Raw genomic sequence first — 25,453 nt, forward strand, 5'->3', positions numbered from 1 at the left:
AGTTCAATCCCTGGTAACCCTCCCCCCAGAAAAAAGAAAATTCATTTTTTCTGTAGATGACATTCTCAGATGAGAACTTTTGTTTAATTAAAATTAATTTATTTCTCCTATTCGACCCTATTCCTTGCACAAACAAACACATAGAAAAAGAATCTTAACAGCATTACATTAGGGCTCGTTTTGTCATATAGAACACCCTCTTGGTTGAGGTTGATGCCATCAGAATCATCTGGGTTGGGAGACGCCATGCCCAGATAGTTTCCTCTTGATTGCCAATCTCTTGCAAGACAAACACAGATGTTACTTTGTTAGTGTGTAATCCTCTCAAAGTATCTTGAGGCATATAGATTAAGTTAAATATTCTCAACTGAGGGCAATTTTGTTTCATAGGTGATATTTGTCAATATCTGGAAACATTTTTGATTATCATTGTAAGGGAGAGAAGTTGCTACTAGGAGTTTTGTAAAGGCCAATACTGTTACTAAGCATGCTAGAGTGCACATGATAGCCCCATACAACCAAAAAGTACTGAGTTCAAAATTTCTCCAATGTAGTTTCATCCATCTTTTGATTAAGGAAGTAAAATCACTAGGTCTTACTTTTGGACATGCCCTGGTAGGACTGAGCTCTAACATGAAACAAGATCACTTTTCTGTGACAAAAGGCCAATGGGGCCTCACTTCCCAGTGTTTATATAATGCTCTCTCCTCTCTCCCTCTTCCCCATCCTTAACCCCACCCCCACTTCTCTCAGGGGAAATCAAAATTAATATCAAGAATGTTCAAAAGTACAACCTTAGGGAGGATGTGCATTGAAGGCTAGCGATCCATTCTGGTGCTTTGTCTTTGAGATGGGAGGCCATGCTTGGACTGTACAGGTTTTAGAGAGAAAGGATGATTCTTTCCTTTTCTTCTTCACTCCTATCTGGCTCCTCCAGCAGGGTTAACAGATAAACTAAAGGATGCTTGGCTGTCTTAGCCCAGGTTACCATAACAAAATGCCTAAGACTAGGTGGTTACACAACAGAAGTGTATTTTCTCATATTTCTGGAAGTTGGTAAGTCCAAGACCTGGGTACCAGCTGATTCAGTTCCTGGTTTGATTCATCCTGGCTTCCAGACAGCTGCCTTTCCTCTGTGTCCTCTCAAGGACATTCCTTGCACAATTCCTTGCACATTCCTTTTTCCTCTTCCAAGAAGTCCACCCACCATATTAGATTAGGATCCCATCCTTATAATCTCATTTAAATTTAATTACTATCTAAAAGTCCTATCTTAAAATAGAGTCACAAGAGGGGTTAGGGATTCAACATATGAATTTTGGGAAAAATACAATTTGTCCATAGCAGCAGTCAAATTCAAATTTCAGATAAACAAACAAATAATTTGTTAATGAATAATTATGTTAAAATTATTTGTCATTTAAATGAATAAAATTTAAAATCTATTTGGACACCCTATGTTTTTATTTGCTAAATCTGGTCACTTTGCTTCCTAGTTCATTAGCTGCTTTAGACAGCACAGACTGTTCCAGGATCAAAACCACAACAGGGGTGTGGTGAATTCCAAAGTCACATTTCTACAGGGCAGGTCTGATTTGGCCTTAAAATAAAAAAAAATCCCCTTTCCATTGCTTGTCTGCACTTAAAGAAACGTCTCTTTACTAACATTGGCATGTTTGTTCCAAGTGCAATTATGCCCTTTCCAGAATGTGAATAGAATTAATGTTGCCATTTACAGTTGAGATGTTAATTGTTTTTGTTTTTATATGATCCAAATATTGAATAATTTGGAACGCAAAGGGTAAGTTGTTGTTAGGAATTGCACAATTTTCAGTGTCAACCTTAATATCTTAATATTATTTGTTGATTGTTAATAGTAAATCATTATTTAATTACCTCACTTTTAATATGACATATTGCTTGTACTATGATATAAATCATCATTATTTACCTTGTCAAAGACCTTATTAAAATACTACTAGTTATTCAATTTTCAATATACCCAAAAGGCCATTCAAGGTCTCTGTCTCTGGAGTGTCTAGCTTACATTTATCCATTTATTAATCACAAATGTTTTTATACATATAATGAACACTTGATACTCACAGTGTGCAAATACCTAAGATCTTTCACTAGCTTTTGGAACTTCATACTTTGACAGGTGTACCACACTCACATGACAGTTTGATTTGCTTATATATTTGCTAGGTAAAAAATTAACCAACACTTTTGTGGTTGAAGCAACCGCATTTATATCTCCCAGTTTCTGTAGTCCAAGCATCAGGGTACAACTTCTCTGGGTTTTTTTCTGCAGTGAGTGCTGACCAGGGCCGTGTTCTTATTATCCCAGCAGGGAGCATCCCTGCTTCTAGGATCAGTGATGCGATTGTTGCAGTGCCCAGTTCCTCCAGGGTTGTTGGCCTGAGGGCTTCAGTTCCTCACCTGCTGTGGACCAGAAGATGCTCTCAGTTTGTCTCCACCTGGGCCTCTTTATACCATTGCTCAGAACATGGCAGATAGTCTCCATCAGAGAAATCAAGTGTAAGGGAGGGAGAGAGAACAAACCAGTAAGACAGAAGCCATCATTTGTAACCTGATCATGGAAGTGACATCCTAATACTACTCTTGCTATATTGTATTTGTTAGAAGGAAGTTTCAAGGTTTAGCCCTTAGGAAAAATTAATCTGAGGGGGCAAAAACTGAAGTATCCTTTGATTTTTAAAAAATTCTGACTTCATTGAAATTCTTATTTAAAGTTACCTTGAAGGACAACAAAGAAAATAGGGGAATTCTTCAGGAATAAAGAGGTTGGAAGTTGGACAACATGCTGAGACTAGGGTTGAGAGGAGTGAGGGATCAGATTTGATTTAAACTGGACTTAAAGACAATAATGGGTATTTCCTATAAAATTTCCACACCTATATAAATCTGTGGATTGAATGCCTTTGCCATTTATGACATTTATTCACTTTAAGAGTTGATATGTGATTGAGAGGGGACTAACACCAATGTTTGAAACTAACTGAATAATCGTTTTATGGATTTAAATCTTGGTGTGTCTAATTTAAATTGGTTGTTTGTAGAATCCTATAAAACCTATTAAATCATGTTAGGTGGAATTTGTTCCAGAACAATTATTGATGCTTCCACCAGACTTAATATTCCTTTCTATAATTATTTTTCAATATATGAAATGCTGTAAAAAGACCAGAACAAATGAGTTTTTGCTTATTTAATCAGCTATTTTTAGTGGTTAAAATATGATGTTTATTGGGAATGGGAATGAAAATATTAAAATCTCAAAATTTGAGATAAATTCTTGGTAAAATAAACAAAAATAATGATATTTCCCATGCCTCGTCCTTGTTGCCACTTGTTTCCTCTGCCTCAGACAATTCAGCAATCCCCCAGCTGCCACTGCTGCTATCTTGGTGGGAGACAGTGTTCTCTCTCTGCTGGTCTCCTGCAAGAACCTTCTAATAGCTTCCCTACTGCCACTCCCACCCCTAAATTAACTCTTCCTCTTTTTTTTTTTTTTGGTACCAGAGATTGAGCCCAGGCCACTTACCACTGGGCTATATATCCAGTCCTTTTTATTTTTTATTTTGAGATAGGGTCTCACTAAGTCGCTGAGAATGGCCTCGAACTTGAAATCCTTCTGCTTCAGCCTCCTGAGTCGCTGGGATTACAGGTATGCTTCACCACACTTGGCCTAAAACTCTTCCTTTACATAGCAGGACAGTGATCTTAAAACAACAAAAGAAGTCAGATCACACCACACCCTTTTCAAAGCCCACCTAGAGCTGCTCACTCAACTTGAATAAAAAACACACAGATTCCTTAGATTGCCCCAACCTGTCTGTCCAGCTACACTCCCTCTCACTTTACTCCACTGGTTTTGGTCCTTATGCTTACTAAATTCTAAAGGGTAATTCAGGTGGGTCCAGCACACCAATAAACAAATAAAAACAACAAATAAAAAACCAACTCTGTCTTTGGTGATCAGAGTGCTCCTACCAAATACTTTTAATAGATAAGTTTCTCATTAGCTGTTGCCTGAATCAATTCAGGTTTTCTCATGTGTTAAATTCTAGTTTATTCTGTCAAATGAACCACAGTTTTTACATAACTGGGAAGCCAATTTCTGTAGCTTTCTCTGCCATTACTCTCTAAAAGGAGTGACAATGACTTGTTTGGCTGTTCAGCTAGTTTTAGCTAAGAGTTATAAGATTCATAAAATATTTCTTTATTTGAAAATGTTTAGCAGTAACATCTGTGCCAGGAATTTCATGGTATATAGATACTAGGTATGTGAGCCTGAAGCAAATTTCTTTGTTATTAAATTCTCTCTCCTTCTGTTCATCAGTCCTCATGAGCACACATATTCTAGTTGTCAGAAATGACCTACCTGTAAACAACTTTGGAAGCAACTAGTTGCCTCTAACTGCTTAACTCTTTCCTTAGAAAGGAGATATAATTTCTTGGCCAAAAAATATACCATCACACTGGGTATTTTTGAAAGGGGTGGAGAAAATGGAGTTATTAATCATTCTTCGTGTTCTGCAGAAAATGCAGTTTCTCTTTTCAGTAAAGCAAATCGTTTCTATTTGTTTATAAAAAGTGAACTCTGACCCTCCTCATGACTTTTGGGTCACTCACGCCTGGAAGCATGTCTATGATGACTCACAGGACCCAGTTCTATCCTTCCATAGGTTATTCTTTCTCCCAGATGATTTTATGTGGTGGAGAGAGTTGAGGCCAAGCTTAGGTTATTTTTCCTGGAGATTGCATGTTGTGACTCTTGAGTACTCCTAAAACACTCCCTGCCTGAAGGACTGCAAATTCTCAAGAGGAAAAAAAGAATTTCACATAAGCCTTAGAAATATCTATTAAGATATACTGAAAAGAAAAAAAAATGTATTTTAAAGCTTTCATCATTTTCTCCAGATAGTCAAAAAAATATCTGTTAAGCAATTAATGTGTGTTCAACACTTCATTAGGACAGTTAACAAACACTCTGGAGACCCAATAATGACCTATACATCACAGTAAAGAAAGCATACTATATAGCATAATGTAAGAAAGAAATCAGAGAGTGCAGGAACCAAAGGATGAAGATCAAGAAGACTGCAATAATCAGCACAGCCCTCCAGGGTTCTCAGCAATGGGAATGATTTGCCTAGGAACTGAAGCCTTAATCACTCTCCCTGTGAAGCCTATAGGACAGTTTTGTTATTTTTCTTTCCAAGACGGCATTCTGCCCTCTCAAAAATATGATCATTTATCCCGGCTCCATCTAGAGTGGCTTAATCCCTGAATCCTCCTCTTTATCTAGGGACTCCAGATATTCTCAATGTAAGGCCAGGTTTATAGAACTATCCAATCTCATCTGTGCCTTCAAAGCGGGGCTCAGGTTTCCTTTAAGGCAAATAATAACTTCTTACCAATAATCTGCTTAGAAATTGCAAAGAACAGATCATCTCCTCTGTCCAAGAACCTCAGGAAGGGAGATAAATGACATTCACCTCACTTCCAACACTACTCACAAACTGTTACTCATGCAAAATTCCTTTCTCTTTGGAGACTTTTTAATCTCTCTCTTCTTCATAGCTGTCAAATACCAAACTCCTGATGACTCTTCCATAGTCAGTAATGACTATGGACCTTGGCTCCCTGTCTTCCTCTTCATCCCAAGCCCCACCATGGTTCTTAAAAGAAGCACAGACTTTGAAATCAGAGCTGGGTTTGAGACACAGCTCTGCCATCTACCAGTGACATGATCCTGGGCAAGTCACATAACTTCTTTGACTCTTAGTTTTCTCATGTGTAAAATATAATAAGGGTGTTTATTTCAGAAAGGCTGTGCAGCTCTGCATGAAAATTGATAACCCTATGCCAACTCATAGAAAGTGATAAATAAATGTTCCTATGAGAATCACTATGATGTGGGAAGTACACCCAACCCTCATTAATGGTTCTTATCTCCACAGCTCTACCAGTCTCCACTCTACTCAGACATCTTTAGCTTTATGTCAACAATTTTTATTGCTCTTCCTGAAAAATCCCAAACCTCTACATTTTTACATCACTTTTTTCCTATTATTCTAGCCCTCTTATTTCTATAATTACAGTAAACCTGTTCTTCAATTTTTTCAATCCTCAGTTCTTCCTTCTCTTTTATTCTCTAAGAAGTAAAAATCTCATGATGCTATTTATAACAATCTTTGACAACTCTTACTTTCCTCTGCTTCTTTCTGGTAAAACCTTATTCCTAAATCAAATCAAGTGATCACCTCTTATGTTTTTATGCCCAACTACTAGAGAGCTATTAGGACAAAAATACATTTCAGTGTCTGTAAGTTTTCAGTCTTAAACCTAGCTCTGGTGAATTACCTCTGCCATGCCTCACACATCCTTTGACCTTCAACACATTTCAAGTATCTTATCTACCCATATCACTTCCTTGAAAAATCCTAGATGAGCATCTTCACATCTAGATCACAAGAGGAACTTTGTTAACCTTCTGCTGCTTCATGACTCTCAATCCTTTTCCAACTCCCCTCCCTCCAGTAATATAGATCCACAAGTACTTTTAGTAGAAAGTTCTATATCTCACCCATCTCTGTTTCATTAGGGATGTCTTTCCATTGTTCCATCTCTTTTGCTTTATCCTTTTTTCACCTAGTTGTTCTTTCTTTCAGAATATAAATGTATTTTAACATGTTCCTTCTTCATATGCTTCTCCTCCCCAGACACTATTCACTAGTTTCTCTGTAGCATTCTCCTAGTATTTCCTGTCTCTCTGGCCAGGCTTTCTGAGCCACCATTGTGGACTCTTCTTTATTTTCCTCCTGTACTTCTCCTTTATTCTTCAGTAAACTAACATTTTTTTTGGGGGGGTGGATTTTATTCTCAACCCTTTCCTATCATTACTAGATCACACTAAACATAGGTGTGTTAGTCAGATTTCCATTTCTGTGACAAAATACCTGAGAAAAACTACTTAAAGGAGGAAAGCTTTATTTTGGCTCACAGTTTCTGAGGTTTTACTCAGCAGTTTCTTGACACCATTGCTGTGGTCAGGCAGAACATCATGGAGAAAGGATATAGTGAACCAAAGCTGCTCACCTCAGGGTGGTCAGAAGTAGAGAAAGAGTTGGGGGTGGGAAATGGGAAGAGGCTGGGGTCAAGATATAACCTTTGAGGACACTCCTTCAGTGACATACTTCCCCCAACCAGCTCCTATCAGCCCATTCAGCTATGAACTTGCTATAATTCCACTGATGAGGTTAACACCCTCATGAACCATTAACTTTCAAAGAACCCCACTTATAAACCTTGCTGCACTGGGAACCAAGCCTCTAACACAAAAGCCTTTCAAAGACACTGGACATTCTAGATCCAAACCATAACACAGAAACTGTGGACCTTTAGTTGAATTAGTGTTCAGAAGGAGCTCGTCAGAAATATATGGATTGAAGGGCTGATGTACAAAGTGGAGATATTATAAATGCGTAACATCAGTACATTGGGTCTATTCATTGTTGGTAAGTGGGTTTTGTTTATTGTTTTAAAAAAACGCAGAATTAATGACATAGATAACACTTCCTGATCTTTGTTCAGTGTTTGGAGAAACTATCAAGACACACACAAAGTGTCCCTCTGGAGTTTCTGAGATTAGAGGGCTTTTTGAGCACCTGCTGCCTTCCCTTGAGTACTCATGGGTGCTTGATGCATCTTGACTACTGACTGTAGCTTTCTCTGTATGTTGCCAAAACAAGTCTAGATGCTTTAAATTAGTTTCCCTTGACACTCTCCTTCTTTCTAGATTTTTCTTTCATAGAGCCAGAATAGCAGCAACATGGACACAGGTAACATTCTTCAAGTGATCCTGGCTTATATTTTGGATGTTTTCTCAAGATCCTGCTTCTTTTTTAACCATTTAACTAGAGTTAAATAATTTATTGTTTTATGTTTCTCTGTTGTCCTATAATTTTAGTACATGCAAAGTGAGTTCCAGATGCAAATTGTGATTTGGCTTGTTAGTTTGGATCTGGAAACCATTTGATTTAAAACTCTAGAGAGAATGGCTTTACTTTCTAGAGATTTGAGTCACTGTGTCTCTGGTGACTTGGGAACAGTGGTAAATATGTTTGAAAACAGAGTCTGGAGTAGTAAAGGAAGAGACATCCTTCAGTCATCAGAGGATGCAAAGTAACCAGAAGCAGATTAATTACACAGCAGCAAAAGACTCTTCCTTCAGAATCATCCTTAAAATTGTTGCTCAAATTATGGCTAAAACATACCTTCCCTTTCCTTTTCCTGGCTCATCTCTTGTTGCCCTATAAGTGAGATTAACAAGCAGAAAAAAAATGTGATTTCTTACATTCTTGAGTAAACAGAAAGTTCAAGCCTGTTGTATTTTATAATTTTATACATTTTGTGTAAATATTATTAATAATTTGAATTTTTCTTATAATTGAAATTCAGAGTAACTCTTGCTGTCATGTGATCCTTGCTGGGGGTTAGCTGACTTTATTATCTATTTTAGGCCATCCTCATTTTATTTTCACAAGTAGACCTAGTGTTATGCTATAAATGTTCAAGTGGCCAGGCTGGAATTTTTTTTCCACATCATCTTTTTTTTTTTTTTTTCTCTTGTGGTATTGGGGACTAAACCCAGGGCCTTGTGCATGCAAGGCAATTTCCATATTATCTTTAAGAAAGGAAAGGAACTAGAACTTACTGATCATGCATAATGTGCTGGACACAGTACTAGTTGTTTTCTGTGTACATTCTCACTTAATTCTTCTTCATCACTCTAATCTCATGAAGAACAGATTATTTTCACCATTTTACATGAATGCACTGGAGTTTAGAGAGCTTATGGAATTTGACCAATGGAGCATGGAATGTGGGGAGCTTAGATTTAATCCAATTAGGATTGATAGCAGAAGCCCATTATCATTCTTTTACCCAGTACTATTCCTAGTATGATTAGGGAGTACTCCAAATTTAGTATTTACTTTCTCTTTAACTTCTTCTTTTTTAAAAATATTTTTAGTTGTAGATGGACACAGGGCATTTATTTTTATGTGGTGCAGAGGATTGAAACCAGTGCTTCACGCGTGCTAGGCAAGCTCTCCACCACTGAGCTACAACCCCAGCCCCCATCTCTTTTACTTCTTATTGATTCTTTCTTCTTTTAAAAATTCACTGCTTTCTAATGGACTCTCTATGTCTCCTGTAACTGCTGGGGACACTACTATGTGAATACATATACATCCATTGTCTCCATTCTCTGAAACTTTTTCTTGTCTGTTCTCTTCTCTTATCTAGAATCATGGCCTTCCTGGTTGAGCAATGAGACAAAGGTTAAGTGATTGTTAGTAGTGGTCTAACAACTAAATTCAATGGGCAAGAACATTGGTTTTGAAGTATTTTCTTTGATTTTTTTTCATATTTTTATTTTGTGTTTTTTTCTTTCATATTTTTTATTGGTACGTTGTAATTTTACATAAGGATGAGATCTGTTGTTCCATATTTGTACATACACACAATATAACAATATAATTTGGCCAATATCATTCCCTGTGAAGTTTCTTTTTAACTCATTCATAATGGTTGAACAATGCTGACTTATGAGCCCTCAACAAATTATTCTAGGTTGTTAGTCAGGGCTGCCTATGAAGCAATACAAACACAGGGGCTATAAATTGGCATGCACTTCATGCACTTTGAAATCAACCTACCCAGTGAATGGGGGAGCACTACCATCTGCCCCAGGTGCATGGAGAGCAAGGCTTGTTAGTACAGAAGAATTCTTAGCAAAGGGAATAGTTGGCATTATATAGTGTCAAATTAATTAGATGATGTGATGTAACTTATAAGAGGTTGTCACATCACTCAACAATCTTTTTAAACTTATTGTTCTGTCCTGTGCAAATCCACTGTCTTGACCTCCTAACACCTGCTTTGTACCATCTACTGCAGCCATAGTGTCGTGTCTTTACTTTCTTGCTAAAATTCTTTCAGACCTATGTCTACTTCCAGAGCATCCCACCATTCTGCTAGCAAAGAACTTAAAACAATTTAAATGAGGTGTGCAGCTGGATAATATATCAGAGCTTCCCTGTGTGACTATTGAATGCTCATTTCTTCAGAGAAGGATTATGGAAAGCAGAAGGCAAAGGCTTCTTGTCTTAACTTTTGTCTTCTAATTTCTAACCCTGGAGGAGAGGGAGGAAAGAATGTCTTGGTTTGACTAACATTTTGGAGAGACAAGGATTTGAGCCTGTGGCAGAGTCCACTGTGGTGCTCACCAAAACTTGTTTCTTTTTCTCTTGGAAGTACAGTCAGATGACACTTTCTAGACTTCCTTGTCATATGAGACCATAAATAAGTCTGGCCCATGGAATGCTAATAAAAGTGATTGGCACCTCTTCCCACCTGGCCCATAGCACCTACCAAGCAGTTCTCCATGCTCCATCTTCTTTTCTGTTTGTATGGAGAAGACTCTAAGGACCTAAAGGAAAGGATAATCACAAAATGCAAGGAAAATAGGTTCCTGAATCACCACATGCAAAGTTTCCTGCTGAATACATAGAGGAACTGTTTAATGAGGGAATGCAGGATGGGAGGGGACAGAAAGACTTGATATGTAGTGAGTGTATGGTGTCTCAGAACACCATACAAGCAGAATAATTCCCACCCCCTTATCTCAGTACAAATTATATAGAAATGTTTGACATGAAGGCCCATGTGGATGGGTTGGGACCATTTCTCAGAGGTGATCTCATGGACTGATGTCAAACATCATATGGAATGCTAGATGAAGATGTGGGCCAGCTAATGAAGAATGAGTAGGTAGCTTCAAGTGCCTTCAAGAAAGTGTTACCTTTTTTCATCCCTACCAACTCCTCAACATTTTCTAATACCCATCTCTCAATGTATATGCAACTCATGCAAAGAGGTCTCTAATGGACTAAGACAATTCTGTTATTCTGAGAGAATAAGAACTTGAAATAAAAAGTGGGTTGACTTAAAAAAATTAAGAAGTGTATATATATATTTTCACCACTGATTATGGGGACTGAGGTTCATTTTCAGTCTCCTCATTTGCTTATCTTTCCTTTTTTGTACCATGAGCTCCTACATGTAGGGCCTGTCCAGTTCAACAGGGTGTCCAGCACATGGTGAGCATTTAATGACTATAAGAACATCTGTAGATGAGAGAGTGGTTCCATATCTGTCCATCAATAGCAGCCACAGGAAATAACTTCACATCAGCAAGAGGACAGAACCAGGTTAGAAGAGCCTTCTGTGAGGATTTTGTTCTTTCCTTCTAAAGGCCAAGAGTTAATTGTCACTGATTCTTGGGAGACAGCTACTGGTTCTTAAAATTAAAATGGCCAGTGACAGAACAATGTCACCTTTGTGAAAGATTTCCTCTTCTCCATGTTTAACTCTTAGGGTCCCAAGCTCAGAAGACAATAAGATGATGTTCAATGGCAGTCTTCTATCATGATTCTTGTTTTTATAGAAACAAACAAGCCATACACATAAGCTTTTACATTACACATACTGTGTCTCTATAATTTTATTTTAATCACAATGAGCAAAAGCAAGAATTAATAGTATTTCTATATGAGTAGGAAATGCTACATTTGTTAATAACCTAAGAGTGCTTATTTTTGATATATTATGTAGGATAATTTTGTTACCATGTTTTTTTACATGATAATTATTATAGTCACAAAAATAAGGTTGACATTGTCTTGATGGGTTGTTATTGAGTGCTTGCTTGGTGTCTCAATTGTTTTTAACCTACTTTTGGTTTTAAATCTATGCTTAGCAAGGCAGGAAGTGTCATTCTCTCATTCCTCTTGGGATCACACCTTGAGAAGTGGATGGGAGCAGCACAAACTCCCAGAGCTATCTAGAGGAACCAGAGTGTTGATGGCTTGTGCCTAACTTCTCTGAAGAACAGTGTAGGAGGAGCTGGGGTTGTGGCTCAGCAGTAGAGAGTTCACCTAGCATATGTGAGGCCCTGGGTTCAATCCTCAGCACCACATAAAAATAAACAAAATGAAGGTATTGTGTCCAGGTACAACTAAAAAATAAATATTTGAACAGTGTAGGAGATACTAAGACTAAGTGAAAATCTGAATTTAAAATGATTTGAACTGTGGTCCCCAAAACAGTATGTACCCCTGGAAACTCAAAATGTGAACTCATTTGAAATAAGGGTCTTTGAAAAAGTAATTAACATAAGAATATTGACATAAATTATGGTAGATTAGGTCAAACCCTAAATCTACTGACAAGTGCCCTTAAGAGATAGAAGAGGAGATATACAGAAAGAAGGTCATGTGAAGATGGAAATAAAAATTGAGCAATACAGTCCTCAGCTAAGGAATGCCAAAGGTTGCTGGTCATCATTAGAAGCTTGAGGAGAGGCATGGAGCAGATTTTCCCTCAGACACTACAGAAGCAAACAACCCTACATACACTTTGATTTCAGATTTCTGGCTTCCAGGACTGTGAGAAAATGAATTTTTGTTGTTCCATGTTACCTGTTTTGTGATAATTTGTTATAGTAGCCCCAGAAAACATGTATTAGCAAGTACAGACCCAGGGGACCTGTGAGCAACCTTACAGTCTCCTCCTGCAGGTCTATGCACAGAGAGCAAGTAATCTTTCTAAACCAAGGGGCCAGAGAGTTGGAGTTTGTCCAAAAGGACCCCAGGGCAGGAAAAAGAAGGACCAGAGTGTGGAAACTTTGGGCCCAGGGAAATAGCTTGGATTCCCCTGATGTCCAAGGGGAGTCCATGCCTGCATAGCATAAGAGCAGCTCAGCCACTCCACAGGGAATCTATCTAGGGTCAACAAAAAACAGTTGGATGCCAGGGGCCTGGAGGGATGAGGGCCATCATGGAAGAAATCATGAGGCTCTTTGGTTCCCAGCATATAGCCTAAGGAACTCTGTGCCCACTGCCAAGGCCTGGTGTGAGCTGCTTTTGGTGTTTTGTTTCCAAGGAAGCAAAGATAAAAGAGAAAGGGAAGCCTGTCAACTGAATATCTACTTAAAACATATCAAGTATTTATCTGAAATGCTCTTTTATACTGGAAGGGAAAGTTACCTTCAACCTGAATGCCTAATTTGACCTTCAGTATCAATCATATAGAAAACAATGTACTGCTTTATACAACTGAGTTATTTGTGTGAGTTCAAGAATTCTATACTTTATCTCTGTCTTATCTGAGATGAGGTCTTTCTCAGGAGACTCCTGTATCTCACAGGACAAGATTTCATGGTAGTTTTAGCACCACTGCTCACCCCTACCCTGTGATCTTCCAGATGGCTCAGATGTAGTGGAATCCCACAGGGAACTCCCTGTGCACTTTAGATGAAATTTTTGTCTAACATTTAAGAGTGCTCAAAGTGTGGGGAGGTGTGTCTTTACTTTCTTTTTTTTTTCCTACCCAATTTTGCTGAATCATAAAAACTTTTAAATATGATGAATAGTTCAGAGAACTGCAGAGTGATACTCCCACATACTTAGATTCAACAATTACTAATATTTTGCTATTATTTCATGTACACACTCTATCTATATCTATCTCCAGATATGTTTATGTCTTTAAATAGATAAATATAGATAGATATCTTTTACTGAAGTATAATTTACAGATAATAAACAGCATATGTTTCTTTCTGATATGATTTATCTCAATCTTTTTTTATTTGTTCTTTTTAGATATAAATGACAGTAGAACGTATTTTGACATATTATACACATATAGAGTATAACTTCCCATTCCTGTGGTTGTTCATGATGTGGAGTTTCACTGGTCGTGTATTCATATATGAATATAGAAAAGTTATGTCCAATTCATTCTACTGTCTTTTCTATCCACATCCTTCCTCACTTTCATTCTTTACCCTTTGACTGATCCAATGAATTTCTATTCTTCCTTCCCTACCTATTGTGTATTAGTATCCACATAGCAGAATATTTAGCCTTTGTTTTTGGGGGATTGGCTTATTTCACTTAGCATGATAATCTCCAGTTCCTTCCATTTACTGGAAAATGCCATAATTTCATTCTTCTTAATGTCTGAGTATATTCCATTGTGTATATATACCACATTTTCTTTATCCGTTCATCTGTTGAAAGACACTTACGTTGGTTCTGTAGCTTAGCTATTATGAATTGAACTGCTATAAATATTGATGTGACTGTATCACTGTAATATGCTGATTTTATGTCCTTTAGGTATATACTGAGGAGTGGGATAGCTGGGTCAAATGGTGGTTCCATTCAAAGTTTTTTGAGGAATCTCCATACTGCTTTCCAAAGTGGTTGTACCAATTTGCAGTCCCACCAGCAATATATGAGTGTACATTTTCCCTGACACCCTCACCAACAGTTATTGTTACTTGTATTCTTGATAATTGCCATTCTGACTGGAGTGAGATGAAATCTCAGTGTAGTTTTAATTTGCATTTCTTTAATTGCTAGAGATGTTGATTATTTTTTCATATATTTCTTGACATTATATTTCTTCATCTGTGAACTGCCTGTTCAGTTCCTTAGCCCATTTATTGATTGGGTTATTTGGGTTTTTGTTTAGTTTTTGGTGTTAAGTGTTTTGAGTTCTTTATATATCCTGGAGATTAATGCTGTATATGAGGTGCAGGTGTCAAAGATATTTTCCTACACCGTAGACTCTCTCTTCACGTTCTTGATTGTTTCCTTTGAAAAGCATATATTTAAAGCATAGAATTTGATGAAATTTGTCTTATGTATACAGCTCTGAAACCATCACAATCAAGTTAGTAACCACTAACAACAACTTTAAATTCTAAAAGTTTCCTTCTGTTCCTTTACGATACCTCCCTCCCTTTCCACCATTCATTTCCAGGCTACTTCTGATCTGCTTTCATCACAATATTACATTTTCTAGAATTTACGTAAATGGACTTAAACAGTACGTACTCATTGGAGGGATTTTTTAACTTAGCATAATTATTCTGATATTCATCCAGGTTACTACATATTTTAGTAGTTATTTATTTTATTGCTTAGTAGTGTCCTACTGCATACAAAGCATAATTTGTTTATCCATTCACCTGTTGATGTAAATTTTAGTTGTTTCCAACAAGTACAGTGACTAAATATTTTTATACAGGTTTTTGTGTGGACCTATGCTTTCATTTCTATTGAGTATATACCTAGGGGTGAAATGACTAGGCCATTGTGCCATTTATTTATGTTTAACATTTAAGAAACTACAAAGCCATTGTCTAAAGTGCTTTGTCCAGTTATATCTATCAGAAGTGAATGAGAGTTCCAATTGCTTCAAATCTTTGCTAGCCTTTAAGTTCATTTAAGTGCAATATTTCAGTCATGCTAATAGCTATGTATGGAACTATCCTTGTGGCTTTAATTTGCATTTCACTAAAATCTAATGATGTTGACAGTCTTTTCATGTGCATAATCCGTCTTTTCATCTTTTTATTCACCTTTTCCATGTGTTTTCTTTGGTGAAGTATCTACTGAAATCTTATCCCCCTTTTAAAATTAGATTAATAATCTTAAATTATTGAGTTGTCAAAGTTCTTTTACATTTTAGAACAATATCCTTCAATGGATATATGTTTTACAAATATTTTTTCCAAGTGTGTTGCTTGCTTTTTTTATTTTTTACTAACAGTGTCTCTTGAAGACCAAAGTATATAATTCTGATGATGGAAAGGAATCCAATATTTGTCTTCTTTTATCTATTTGCACAGCTGACATTAAAGAAAGTAGAGTGTGATAGATACGCACATAAATTTTAAATTCAAACAGATCTCAAGTGACTCCAATCTTTTCTACTTGCAGATTAACACCATTTTGTCTTATTTTTCTCTTCAGAATCAAGGTAAAATATAACCACTTTATAAGATTCTTTACAAAATTGAGAAGGATTCAGCAGGGGTAGGGGACACTTAGTTTTAGTGATTGGCATATGGTTAAGTATTCAATCATTTAAAAATAAGCTATTATGTTCCTGAATTTGCAACATGATTTTACCTTCTAAGAATATGGAGGAGCATATTAATAATTTAACTAAGTTCATCAAACTTTGATGAGGACATCTGACCCAGGGAAGGGACAAGTCCATGTCACTCCATTCTACACCTTCTTTTCCTGACACACAAACCCAAGGATATGCTTTCAGGACTAGATGAGAAGATGCGTGCTTATTCTTGCCCTAGTCACAGGTGTGGTTTGTTCAGGAGAGAAACTAAGAGGAGCATATTAGAGTAACACAAGAGTATGCCTGGCTGGTTTCATCCAGGACCTTTCAATAGGTATATGTGGTCACCACCATTTTACAGAGGATTGTAAAAGGCTGTTGAATGTGATCTACTTTCTCAGCAGGGTGGAAGTTTTGAGTTAGGGACAATTTGCGGAGAACAGTTTCCCAGAAACCAGGGCTGGTTTTGGAATATGCTTGTAGCCTCAGAATGAGTCTTAGGAACAGACCTGTAAAAAAATGTTTTGAACACTCAGATGATCAAAGGACTGCCTGGTCCACCCATATGGGAATCTTATCTTTGGTGTCACATATTGCTGATAGCTTGCTCAATGATTGTTTTCTCCTTCTCCTAGTCAATGGAATGCAATTTTATTTAGACTGCAGCTTAGTTTCAGGGATGAATCATGAATGAAGTAAGTCACTCCTAAAAATTCTGTTCCCTTTTGTCAGGATTCTTATGTTCAACCAATGGGACATAAAAGGTCAGCTGGGGGATTCTAGGGAAAATCTTTCTAGATCTTTAATGGAAAAGATATCTACAGAGTTACAGAGGGAGAATGTTCCTTTTCTTTTCTATCACATCCTTCCCACTGTGGACCATTTCACTAAAATGGTGATAGTTGGAGTTTCTGTAACCCTCTTACAATGGTCAAATAAAGAGAATCACAGAGGTCCACACACAGAGTTCTTAGGTCATTGAGCCACTACCAACTCCAGAGGTACCTGTCTTCATATTTTTTGTTAAGCAAGATTAAAACTGAGGGGTTATTCTCTTAGGTTTTTTTGACCCTGATTAAATACATGTATAATCCAATGTTCAAGTCAGAGTTTGAGAAGATAATTTAGTAAAAGGCCTAGTTGAGAAAGCTTGCTTAAAGTTGCTCACAGGTTCTGGACTGCACTTACCAAAGAGTCTGACTCCACTGATATTTTCTGTCTCTGAATTAATCTGGCATAGAGAAAGATTATGAGAACATAGCTGTTTCTGATTATGTGTGTCTCAGATAAACAGGCTCACTGTGTTGGGCAGCAGATTTTCTTAGTAAAATAGTCTCCAATTATATTATGTCAAATTGTTTGTAGATAAGGTCACACTTACTGTTAGATTACCTATCCAATTGACTGGGAGTTACTTACTGAATAATTGATTCTATAAAAATAAACCAATCAACAAAGAAAAATGCAAACAATATTTTTCTGATTGTTATTTTGTTAGTTCTTATATTTGCTTTTTTAAAATACAGTGTTTCTTTGCCAGCCTACTTAAACAAAAACAAAAACAAAAAAACTTGTTGAAATCTGCTGTATGCTTGACACAAAAAAAATGTGTTTTGCTTGCCCTAATGGCTAATTACTTCAAGTGGGGAAAAAATCACAAATACACACTGATTAACGACATAAGCTTGGAAATTACCATCCACACATGAAGTCACTCTTCAATGAAAATTTTTCATAGAATTACATGATACCACAAAGAAGCTTAAATCTTTTTATGTGGTAATAACTCTGGCATACTTTAAAATAAAGTATAGGCTCTGGAACTTCTGACTGGACATATGTACCTATTTAATGAGTCTTAGAAAAAGTTATTGTAAGCCAGTATGTTCCATAAAATCTACACATAATGCCATTTCACATTTACCATTCTATAAACTTATAAAGGAACTCTCTCCTCATTTAAAAAGATATCTTCTTGATTTTGCTTTGATTATAAAGGTGACATGCTCCAGGACAAAAAGTCAAAGTACACACTTAAATGTTCAAACATATAATGTGAAACTTCCCCTGTAAGTTCATCCTCCCAAAGGGAAGCATTGCTAACTTTTTAAGGCACAGACTTCCAGTCTTTTATATGTGTGTGTGTGTGTGTGTGTGTGTTATTATTATTATTATTCTACATACTGTTTTATAAACTGCTTTTGTCATTTAAAAATATGTCTTGAGTCTCTTTCCAAGTCAGAAGTGATATATGGCCATCCTTCAGTACTGTGGAGGATTGGCTCCAGCACCCCCCACAGATACTGTAATGCTTGCCTGCTCAGGTCCCTTATATAAAGTGACAAACATACTCTTTTCACATAATCTACACACATCCTCCAGTATACTTTAAATCCTCTAGATTATTTATAATGCACAGTAACGTGTAAATGCTATGTAAATAGTTGTTATGCTATATGGTTTAAGGAATAATGACAAGAAGAGAAATCTGTACATATTTTTTAGAGATATAATATTTTTTCCAAATATTTACCATCCATAGTTGGTTGAATCTACAGATGCAGAACCCATAGATATGGATGACTAGCTATACTTCATTTTTTAAAATGGATGGATATATCATACTTTATTAATAAAATTAACAAAAAAACTATTTTAAATAATTCTGCACGAACATCAATGTGCCAGCATGCTTTTGTACTTGTATGACTGTTTTTCTGAAGATAAATTCTAAGAAGTTGAATTACTTTATTAAGGGATAATGCTTCAAGATTTAAGTTCACACTGGTAAATTTCTCTAGGAAGTTTATATCAAGTTGTGTTATTGTACCCAGTGAATGAGAGGATGCACCCTTATTTATATCTTGCTATTGCTGAGCAGAACCATCTTTTGTTTTGTTTTGGTACTGGGGATTAAACCCAGGGGCACTTTGTTACCGAGCTACATCCCCAACCATTTTTGTTTTTTATTTTGAGACAGGGTCTTGCTAAATTGCTGAAGCTGGCCTAGAACTTGCAATCCTCCTGCCTCGGTCTCCCAAGTTTCTGGGATTAAAGGCATGTGTGTCTGTGCCTGGCAGTAATCATCTTTTGATAATATGTCTATCTGAAAGACAAAAATAATACCATTGATATTAGTTCTGTATTTAATTAATGATTACTGAGGTTGAACATTTTTCATTGACTTATTGGTTACTTATATTTCATACTTTGCTAATTGCTTGAGCATATCCTTTACCTGTTTTCATAGGAGTGTTAATGTTTTACATATTGATTTGTACGAGTTTTTATATTTTAAGGGTATTAATTTATCAGTATATTTGTAGAAGTTACTTGTTTATTGAAGATTACCTATCCAATTGACTGGGAGTTACTTACTCACAGAGTCCCAGTCTTCTTTGGAAAATGAGCTGAGTTAAACAGTCTTCTCTTTTATTCTGTAGCACTTTGGACAAGCATTTCCTAGAATTCTCGTAGCTAAGCACTGTGAGTGTATTTCAGATTGATTCCTTCATCAGACCTGTAGCTCATGGGAGGCAAGGACAATTTTTGTTCTCTTTGTACCCTAGTACTGGACATGTCACCCTTAGAAAGAAGTCATTGAAAGTGGTAATACAAGCAAGGCTATTTGGCTTTATTTTTTCTTTTATTTCCAAAATGAAGCCCAAGCTGAATGTACCTAATAGTAGGATAGCATTTTGCTCTTTTCAATCAGTGTGAAATGCTTACAGTGTGCCAACATGATGATAGAGGCAAGTGCTTTAGTCCTTTCTCCCTGCCATAACAGAATAGCATAACTAAGTGGCTTATCAACAAAAAACATCTATTTCTGAAGTTCAAGGTGATAGAAGATTTGTTGTCTGGTGAGGGCTCACTTCCAGGTTCATAGAAGGCCATCTTTTTATTGTGGCAGACGAGATAAAGAACCTCTCTGGGACTTCCTTTATAGGGGCATTGAGCCCATTCCCCAGGGCTCCACTGTCACATTCCAGAAGCCCCTCTTCCTAATTCCATCACCTTGGGGATTAGAATTTCAACATATGAATTTCAATGAGACACAATCATTTATACCATAAAAGATGATACCCCCCAAAGAAGGAAAGGATCCCCATGGTTATTTGCTTATTTTTTAATTCAAGGGAAAGAGGTCTGCTCCAAAATTTGGGAAATAAGTATCAAAATATTAAAGTCATTGCCTACATATAGGGTGATATATATGAATACAGAAAATTAAAATAGTATGACTGACACTGAGAAGATTCATCCTTAAAATGTCTCAAAAATGGCTGATAGAACAAGGACAACATATTTTGAAACTCAATTAGATTTTTACTCATTTATTTCTATATCTAGATATAAATACATCTAGAATGTACAGATTATATTTGTAGCTTATTCTCTTTTCAGTGATCATGCTGATGACAGATTTGTAAAGAGCTGTTGCTAAGCAGTGTAACTAGTGTAACTAACAGGCCTCTCATAGAAAGGGCTTAGAGGTGCTGAAACTATTTTGAAGAAGGTAGGGACAGAGACTTGCCCTTCACATGGGAAGAGATATTATGAAAGTTTCCTGTGACTACTTAAATGTAAAAAATTATTATCTTGATTTTACTACGTTGTTATCAACCAACTACTTTTTTGGGGTGGGGGGTGCCACAGATTGAACTCAGGGCCACTCGACCGCTAAGCCATATCCCCAGCCCTATTTTGTATTTTATTTAGAGACAGGGTCTCGTCTCACTGAGTTGCTTAGCACCTTGCTTTTGCTGAGGTTGTCTTTGAACCCCTATGTCCTCCTGCCTCAGCCTCCTGAGCTGCTGGGATTACAGGCGTGCACCACCACATTGGCTCCAATCTACTTTTTTTTTGGTACCAGGGATCGAATTCAGGGGCACTCAATCACTGAGCCACATCCCCAGCCCAATTTTATATATTTTATTAGAGACAGGGTCTCACTGAGTTGCTTTAGCAACTTGACATTGCTGAGGCTGGCTTTGAACTCGAGATCCTCCTGTCTCAGCCTCCCAAGCCATTGGGATTACAGACATGTGCCACTGTGCCCAGCTCCAACCTACTTTTAATGTCTGGGGTGATTCATCCTTCATACTTATCTAATTAAAAATTTTGTATAATCATCTACAACTGACCTAATAATCCAATAGAAGACCATGGGGCAAATCTCCTTCAGATAAAAATGTTTATATAGTGACAAAGAGATAAGATTTTGATATTTAACATTGGGTTTCTGTCATTATCTGGCTGTGTGATTTTGATCATGTTCCTCCTTCTTTCAAGATCTCACTGGAAGTCACAGCCAATGTGATAGGAAAAAAAAATGCAGTGTAAGCATGAGGAAAGTCAATGTTTGCTATAAGATCATACTATGTTTTAAATGTTGAAAATCCAAAAGATCTTAAAAATTATTGGATATAATAAAATAGTTCAGCAAATTTGACATAAAGTTCATCAAAATACAAAAATCATTAGTATTGTTATGCTAGCATAAGGAGATAAAAGCAAAAATAGCAAAATAGATTCCATTCCAAGAGGGACCAAAAGCCAAAGGTAACCTAGAGATGAGTATGTGCAAGTTATCCATGGAGAACATTAAAATATGTTAACTTGACTTAAGGAGAAAACCTGAACAAATAGAAGAATGTAGTATATTAATAGATGGAAAGACTTGCTACTATAATTCTATAATTTATGTTATTTCTTTCCAGAAAAAAGACTTATAACAAGAATAAAATCTCAATAGGATTTTTCACAGAGCATGACAAATCTACCTGAAATTCATACGAAGAAGGCTAACAGGCCTCTCATAGAAAGGGCTTAGAGGTGCTGAAACCATTTTGAAGAAGGTAGGGCCAGAGACTTGCCCTTCACATGGGAAGAGATATTATGAAGCTATGAAAAGAAAGGTGATGCTTTTTTTTTTTGAGAGCTTTTTTTTTTTCAGAGATAAACAGAAAGAATAATGGAATAGATTGGTGCAAGCAGAACTCAGCAAAAGCCCACAGTTACACGTACGCTAGATCCACGACAGAGATACCACCATAAATCAGCAGAGAAAGGTTGGACCACACTAAGTAGTGTCAGTACATTTAAAGAACTTTGCATAAAATCAAATTCCAGGTAGGTGGGCTGGGGTTGTGGCTCAGTGGTGCAGTGCTTGTCTCACACGGGTGAGGCCCTGGGTTTGATCCTTAGCACCGCATAAAAATAAATAAAAGATATTGTGTCCACATACAACTAGAAAAAATATTTTTAAAAATTCCAGGTAGATTAAAGAATTAAGTGTGAAGAATAAAATTTTAAAACTCTTAGAATGTAGATGAATATCTATTATCTCTCTCACAGGAATTTTTAAAACATAGAGATGTGAAAGCACAAGAAAAAAATTGATATATTTTATAATATAAAAACTGAAAAGCTTTTTATTTTTTACTTTGAGAATGATAGAATTTATTAGCCAGAGGTATTATCTTTTTAAAAAAATATATTTCTTTTAGTTGTTAATGGAACTTTATTTTTATTTATTTATATGTGGTGCTGAGAATCAAACCCAGTGCCTCACACATACCAGGCTAGCACTCTACCACTGAGCTACAACCCCAGCCCCCAAACGTATTATCTTACCACATGACTTCTCACAAACTAGCTCATGTAAAAGAATGTATAGATCTTAATTTCTAAAAAGCAAAATTCCACAAATAACCAGATTATCGTATAACTTCTATGGTAGTGTTTAGTTGAAGGGTCTTTACTTTTTTGTGAACTCTGTTTGTAACTTTAAGTTGCTTTGTCCTTTATGCTATTTAATTCATGGGAGCTTCTCCTACTGCCCACACAATCTCAGTCCTTGGTGTTTGGAAAAACTGCTCTTCTGCATCCAAGACAGTACTTTTTTGCTACATCCTTATGTGGCAGAAAACAGAAGGGCTAAAGGAGCAAAAATCTGAAAAGACTTTTTATTTTAAAAAGGTATTTTAAAGGCTCAAATACAACCTACAGACTGAAAAAGATATTAGCAAGAGAGAATTAATATCTAGGATACAGAAAATACATAGTTGAATCAGTAAGACAAAAGGAAACAACTCAATGTAAAAAATGGGCAAAAGATGTGTATGGATATCAATAAGAGTAGAAGAGCAAGTCTAAGAAGAAACACCTCAAACCAGGTAAAGTGTTGCAGGCCTATAATCCCAAGTGACTTGGGAGGCTGAGGCAGGAGGATCTCAAGTTCAAGGGCAGACTCAGCAATTTTGTGAAATTCTCAGCAACTTATCAGGACCTTGTTTCAAAAAAAGAAAAGGTAGGGGGGCTGGGGTTGTAGCTCAGTGGTAAAGCACCCCTGGATTCAAAGTCCTTCCCTCCCAGCAAAACCAAAAACAAAACAAAACAAAAAATCCAAAAAGCAAAATGAATAAACACCCCTACCTTCCTCCCCTCCTCAATTTCTAGTTAGGAAAGTGAAAATAAAACAATAATGAAATAACCTAAGATTGACATAAATGGAAAAGCTCAATAAATAGCAAGTTTGGGGAGTCTGGAGAAATGAGAACTCTTCTCTGCTCCCTTCAGAGTCCAGAGGAAAGAGAGCTTAGTGTCTGAGGATGTGGATCCCGAAGGAAGCCCGCCTTCCTTACCAGCCATGAGACGTTTTGTCAAGCTGTTTCAAATACGCATGCCTCAGCTTTGTCATCTGTGAAACACAAATAACAAAGGCCGAAACAAAACTTACACAGAGCTTACTTGATATGCTCTTACTTGATATGGCAGGTTTGAGTGAGGACTCGATGAAAAGCTTTACACAGAGGAAGCACTCTACAAATGCTAGGTATTTTTTCTTGGTAATATCTAGAAAAGTTAAAGCTGTCCATACACTTCAATCTGACATTTCCCCTTTGAAGTGCAAACTCTTGAAAAACTCTCTCACCTGTGCTCTGGGGGCCTATACACAAATGTGTATTATTATATACAGTATTGATTATTACAGAAAAAATTAAAACTACTCAGGTTTCCATCCATAGCAAAATAGATAAATTGCGGGGTATTCATTCACTCTTATAAGAGCAACATGTAAAAACATGCTGATTTTCTTCTAACAGAAAAGCAACATGCAAACTGATTAAATATATGCATATATACACATATGTATATATATATTAAGATTTTATTTATTTAAAGCTTAAACATGCAAAACAGTACGATGTGATTATGGACAAATACAAGTGTGGGAAAAATATAAAAACAGGTATGGGTAATATCAACAACTGCAAGATAGTGATGCTAAGAAAGGGTACTTAGGGTTCAGGAGAAGCAGGGATGCAGGCTGATGGAAACCCAGCCATGATGCAGGTGCACCATCTGGAATATACCACCTCCTCTGTTCCAACAGAAGCAGATAAACACAACAGGGGAGGCACTCACACACTTTCTACCTCCTCAGCTCACAAACAACACCAGTCATTCCTGTCCACGTTTTGTGGACTAGAACTAGTCATTTGTCCTCACCTAACTGAAGGGCATTCTTTTGATGAACCTGACAATGTTTCCCATTCTTGGCCTGCAGTCTAAAAGGAGATAGAAAGCATTCAGCTCCAGAATAAGTAGTTTCACACCATTTTATTTGCTCTTGATCGGAAACTCCTCAATAATTCAGTCTTCCTGGATCTTTCAATCTTTGGACCTTGCATTGGATTTGCGAACAAATTTCTTGAATGCCTTGGTGGGGCCCAACTGCTTATTTCACAGAATCACCAAATGGGAGCAGAGGTTACCAGGATTTTATCCGATAGTGACTCCCAAAGTCTGGAGTGTTTCTACATCTTTTGAAAGTTTTTTAAAGGTGTCTAGAATATTTTTATGTTTTAAAAGTAAACATTAAATAGTAATCATTGTAGTTATCTTTTAAAATAATTTAGGCTTTACCCCTTAGTGGCATAATAAAGTGCTTTGATGAGAGAGTCTTTGAATGAGGTGCATACTGACTGGTAGGTCTTCCCTGAGCTTGGGATGCTTTGAAAGGCTCATTCATCAAAGCCAGCAGTTTTGGCAAACTCTGAGCTACAGCTTTAATTAGCATCATGTTGCTTTCTTCAGTTTGGAATTTTGCATAAGTTAAAGCAGCCAGGGAAATATTTTACTAAAATCCACCTGCTCACTCAGCATCACCTACCTCTTTGGTTTTCCATAAATAGCTCAGGATGAAGTTGGCAACTGACTTGTTTCCATACTCACAGCTTGGGTGACTCAACTGAACATATGGAAAGATAGAGTTTGGGGGCTTTATGACTCTTCATAGGCCATGGAAGTGGGTTCCCAAGGCTGTTTTCTTAATACCTTCCTTGATCTCCATCTGGCGCTCAGGTCTGGAGCTGGCCTTGTTATTAAGTTGGAAATTTAGCTGGCTTTGATGTTG

General features: G+C 36.8%; 1 long non-coding RNA gene across 2 annotated transcripts in view; it reads right to left on the minus strand.

Annotated features, from left to right (window-relative positions):
- Nucleotides 1–305: 305 nt before the first annotated feature.
- LOC125613698 overlaps nt 306–25,453 on the minus strand; it is a 48,062-nt gene continuing 22,914 nt past the window's right edge. For both annotated transcript variants that reach the window (XR_007344246.1, XR_007344255.1), the window contains 3 exons: nt 10,468–10,525; nt 3,569–3,746; nt 306–2,521 (listed from right to left, as the gene is read on the minus strand). This is a non-coding gene — a long non-coding RNA (uncharacterized LOC125613698). The remainder of the gene's footprint in view (nt 2,522–3,568; nt 3,747–10,467; nt 10,526–25,453) is intronic.

This window comes from Marmota marmota, unplaced genomic scaffold, assembly GCF_001458135.2.
Source record: "Marmota marmota marmota unplaced genomic scaffold, marMar, whole genome shotgun sequence".
NCBI classification, from domain to species: domain Eukaryota; kingdom Metazoa; phylum Chordata; class Mammalia; order Rodentia; family Sciuridae; genus Marmota; species Marmota marmota.